Source organism: Akebia trifoliata, chromosome 14, assembly GCF_017979445.1.
Source record: "Akebia trifoliata isolate Shusen 1 chromosome 14, ASM1797944v1, whole genome shotgun sequence".
NCBI lineage: Eukaryota > Viridiplantae > Streptophyta > Magnoliopsida > Ranunculales > Lardizabalaceae > Akebia > Akebia trifoliata.
Window position 1 is genome coordinate 31,598,871 of NC_141388.1, and position 5,533 is coordinate 31,604,403.

At 33.4% G+C, this 5,533-nt stretch overlaps 1 long non-coding RNA gene across 1 annotated transcript; it reads right to left on the reverse strand.

Moving 5' to 3' along the window:
- Positions 1 to 1,445: 1,445 nt before the first annotated feature.
- On the reverse strand, positions 1,446 to 2,283 carry LOC147386772 (uncharacterized). Its single transcript, XR_015172148.1, has 2 exons — positions 1,926 to 2,283; positions 1,446 to 1,786 (listed from the first exon to the last, which is right to left on the reverse strand). It is a non-coding gene; the product is annotated as an uncharacterized LOC147386772 (long non-coding RNA).
- Positions 2,284 to 5,533: the final 3,250 nt, after the last annotated feature.

Here is a 5,533-nt window from a genome sequence, read left to right on the forward strand (position 1 = left end):
ATGTATGGAAACATTATTACCAATAAGGTAAAACCCTTATGCTTTAAAGAATATATGAGATTTCCCTTATTTTGGTGAATATTTGAGACACCCAATCTATTTTCAAAATAATGATATTCCCTTTGACCTTATTGTCTACATTTTGATGAATATATATTTGAGATACCTGTGATCTCAAATAGATGAAATATATCCCCTTTGACTTTATTCAACTCTTTTCTAGAATAACAAAAAAATAACCTAAATATTCTCATTTTTAACTTGTAACTAAAAAACCTTAAATTTTCTTCCTAAAACCAATCATCTTCAAGTTCTTCAATCTTTGCAATTAGTTTTAATCTACTTAACTTCATTTCAACCCGTTATTTCTATCCCTTACCTTAATCTTTTATAGAAAATCCTATAATTCTTTATTAAAAAAAATTTCACCATCTTCTATACATTTCAAAAAATCTATGTTAAACTTCAGGTGTTAAAAGTTAAAATAGATGAAGATGACATGTTTTGAGAGGAGAAATGAAAGGGATTTTGGTTTCATATTGAAGAGAGGGTATTGAGATCCTTTTTCATTATTCCTTCAGAGAAGACTAAGGTCTAGGGAACATGTAGGTGTTTTGGTTAATATTTGAGAAATCATGTTATTTAAAAGTGATAATTTTGCCTCTCTTGACTTAGGTAAATTAAATGCCTTGTCTTCAACGTCTACCCAATAACCCTTGAATTTTCTCCCAAAGCCAGTCATCTTCAACCTTATGAGTTTGCCCCTTAAGAAGAAGACTTGGGTTCCACCCCTGGTCATATTTGCTTTTAGTATGAAACGAAGGCACATATCTAAGTAATTAGATCATAGAACTATAATGAAAAAGAAATATTTTTATTTTTATTTTTAAACAGATATTGGAATAAAACATCCCAAGTTTTTATGTGTAAGGGGCGTCTACTTTGGCCATAGAGAGTGGAATTTTCTACTTCTGTGCTACAACTTTTCAACCTAGACCTTTATAATTAGGTTGCTGATTTTTTAATTCAACCTAACAAAATAACTCTAAAACTCATTAACATGGCTAGAATTTTTTTTCTTTTGAGATACACAATTGCACATGTTTTATGAGGATGTGCAATTGTGTATGTTGAGGGAAAAAATCTATTGTCTTTACACATGACATGTCAATGAGTTTTTGAATTAATCTGTCACAATCGAGTTAGAATATCATTACACTTATAATTATGTTTCATCAAGATCGTAGTGTATAGTATCTAGAGGAACTTACTTTGGAGCCACTATAGCTTTATGTACATTAGTAAATCTTGGATTCGAGTTAATATAGAGCTCAGATTACTAGCTATGGCAACATTGATCAACCTTGCCCCTCTCTAGTGGATGGTGCAAATCGGGTAGGAGAAGCCAATCCCATTTAGCAATATAGAGGGGTTTCACGGCCACGAATGAGAATCAGTCTTCTTCATATTATAGGGTGGAATATGAAATAGTAGTAGGTAAAATGCATACAATTCACCATGACCAGTCCACTTATTTATATGAAATAAAATAAAATAACAGGGGTTATTAGATGGCCCAAGTTATAGGCACCCCACGAATTGATAAGGACGCCCAACATTTTTAATCCTGGATTTTGTCACCCCAGGTCATTTGAGCATCCTATTCTCGTCAACTTTACCACTACCACTATTGCCATCTTTGTCACCTTCTCCTCTCTCTTTCTCCTACTCTTTTCAAAGGAAAATGCTGGAGTAACATTGAAATTGGCATCGTGGGGGCACATTTCTGGAGAAGAAGAAGAAGAAGAGAAGAGGGGGGCAGAGAGGGTTGAGGGTTAATAAAAATATAATTAATTAAAAAAAATACCTTTCCACTTAAAATCAAAAGCTGGCACTAACATGTTAGAGTTAGAGAACAAACATACTTCTTAAAATGAAGAGGACCAAACAGCAACAATTCCCTCTCTTTTCTTAGCAAAGAAGACAAGTTTACACACAACAATACCCTCTCATTTTCTGTCTCTCAAATCACATCTCTTCAATAAACTCAAGTCTATAAGGGAGAGAGACGTGAGTTAATTGGAAAGTTAGGAACAAGAATTGGGGCTCCTCTTGATTCTTCTGGTTTTTTTATTTCAGATTTCTCGTGAGTAATTTGCTCTTCGCTGATGTCATCGGCATCTTTACTGGATTCACTAATATCAGATGCACCAAAGCAATTGAAAATGGAGAAGCAGCAGCTGAAAGCCATTGCTTATTATATAGATGTTTGATTTGCGGGGAAGAGGATAGTTATTATATATTTTGAGTTGGAGAGGGTTCAGTTTATATATGGTTGTGTTTGCTTAATGACTAAGGAATTACTGCATTTCTTTCTTTCAACACTTTGGACAGCTGAAACTTCTATGTTACTTGGAGAGCACATGTTTTGACTTTGGAACAACAAACCAACAAATTAATGACTCCACTGCTGGCTAATGACAATCACTCAAAATCAATCCGATTCCGGATCGGTTAATGACCCGTTTGACTGACCATCTTATCCAAATCCATCTGATCCACGGGTCAAATAGGTCGGCCCAAAAGTGAAATATTGATAAATTATTTAGGTTTCTTCTCAAAATCAGGCATTTTCAATCTATTTAGTAAGTTTTTTATTTTTATTTTTTACCATAGATAAATATTGGGAAAATGACTTTCAAAACTGAATTTATGAAAACTCGGATCAAGAGGTTTCCACTTATAAAATATGGACCATTCAAGACCCTTTTTTTCAATTTCTTTTTGAAGACCTTTTAACTAAGACTTGCGTCTAATTATTGTAAATAAATATAAAAAATACCCTTTTAATTAAAATACCTATACTATTAATCAAAAGAGTTGTTCCAAACTACTTTCTTCTATTGTGTGGCGAAAGAGCCCTTTATTGCTCAAAGAGTTTTGATAATATGACTCGCTAGTTGGCATACTCAAATGACTCTATGAAATGAACAAGTTTGGGAACCGTAGATCTATATGCCTCGAGATACACATTTTATGAAGAAGTTCAATATGTATCTCGAGACGTTCAGATCTACGGTAACCAAACTTGTCAAGCAATGGAGTCTTTTCAGTATGCCACCTGACGAGTCATATTATGACAATTCTAACTCTTTCAACTAGCCTTACAAAGTTAGTGAGGATTTCACCCTTACTAAGAGTCCTTGGACTCACCTTGAGATATCAAAAAATATGACATGATGCTTTAGGGTTGCAAGGACAAAATTCTATGAAATTGGAATTTTTTATTTTCAAGAAAAGTTATTTTTTCACAATTTTAATTTTAAATTTTGTACTTAGATGGAAGTTTAGTAGCCATCCATTATTAAAACCTTAAAACTTTGGATCAAGCCAAGAGAAAAAAATGATTTTAATTTTATTTTTATCTGAATTTTTATTAATGATAATTAGAGGGATGTGGTGTTGGATTGCTAATGTGGTAATCCATTTGAGCAAAACGACCCTTAGCAAGGCTTAAAATCTGAATAAACATGAGATTGATTTTGGTTCTAATGGTGATGTAGACCGAGGTTTTGGGCCTAAGTGACCAAAAGAAATAAATGAAATGCAAAACAGAAGAGGAAGAAGTTTTGATTTTGGTTTAGAATCTGATGATGATCATCTTCAATCTGATAGAAATAATATCAGAGGAAGTTTTGAAATACCAGAGCAACTAAAGTAAGCTCTAATAGAAGAGGGAACACTTTTAAGTGTCGTGACATGTTCGAGCCCCAAGAGAGACAAAAAATAAAAATAAATATGGATAGATTAATAACATAATTTATTAAGGGTGTTTATGATATTATTTTGGATAATAAGTGTAACGGAAGTTGAAAAAGTCCTTTCAAGGACGAAGTTTGAAAAACAGGGCTTGAATGGTCCATATTTAAAAACTGGAGACTTGTTGGTCCATCTTTCTACAAATTTGGCTTTAAAGGTCATTTTCCCCAAATATTATAACTAAAGTGAAATACAAAGATCATATGATCTCCACTTAGCGTTCTATTTAAAAGACGAAGGATACACACATTGGGTTACATAACTGTATAATTTTCCTAACAACTTGTAAAGTTGATTCAGTGACACACCTTGATATAAAAAGATCATTCTAATACTCAAATATCTTCCTGCAATTGCATATTCCTCTGAGAATGGAATGTATTACATAATTTCAATGTCTTTGATGTCATGATCACTTGATTAGTGATAGGTAGTTGAGATGAAGACTTATTCTTGTTGATTTTCTTGAGAGAAGAAAGATGATATGCTTAATTACATGTGTAGGAGAGAATAAAACAATATGCTCAACTCAAATGAGCCTAATTGAGTCATTATTGGTTAAATTAGATTGAAACGCACAAAAAACAATGGCCTAAGACAGTCGTTATTGAAAAAAATGTCTGCTCTTATCATTGCAAGAGCAGTTGTTGTAAAATTATAACAGACCAAAACAGTTTGCAAAAACGATGGTCTTTGACAGTCGTTTATTTACGACTACACGCGTACCCAACCACGTACCAAGACCACGTGTTCTAAAGGTGGTAAATAATCAAATGGAGTACAACAGACTAAGCAATTGACTCAATGATGATGGCTTTTTCATGGGCCCTTACTAGAGGTTGGTTTCATCTTGTGCCAATGAACTTTGGCTTCGAGAATGGGATTGAGACATTTTCTTATTTTTTATATACTGCAACAATGATATTGATGAGATAAAAAGAGTATTGAAACTTTACTAGGATAAGAAGATTTTAGTGAGGATATCCTAATGAAGGAGGAATGATAAAGTGATAAACAAGATGAGCTTGGTTAGTGAAAGATTTGGGTGATATTTTGAGTCTAAAAGAAGTTCCTTTGGCCAACCAAAGGGCTTATGTCACCTTGTGCAATCTTTTATTTTTGAAAAAAAGATAAAAATGCTAATGTCTTCCTATATAGTTGCCCCCCCTCAACTTTTTGGTTGATGTTAGATACCCTACATTTTGTGATAATTTGAAATGCCTCCTACATGTGCTATCAATTGTTAACTCCCTTTAACCGTATTGTTGCCCCCCTCCCTTCCCTCATTCAATTTTTGTTCGCACCCTGAAATTTTTGGATGATTAGACACCCTTCCACATTTGTTGAATATTTGAGATATTCCCCACCTTAATTTGTTTTTAAACTGCTAACAACTATGGTCCCTTTGACCTTATTGCCTCATTCTCCCCCTCCCCCTCTTTTCCCAAACAAATTTTTGGGTGATTTAGACATCTCTCTATCAAATTGGGAGATATCTGAGATATCCTTTGTTTTCAAGATGAAGACATTCCCTCTTAGGTCTTGCAATTTTTTGTGTGGAACAAGATAAGAGTCCTATTGAAATGTCGTATTAATTTCTTTGTTTTAATTAAATAAATTTATTGGAAGATCCTATTGAAAAGTGTCCTTATTTTCTTTTGTTTTAAATAAGAGTCCTGGTAAAAAATGTTGGATTTTGAGAACCTCTCCCCCC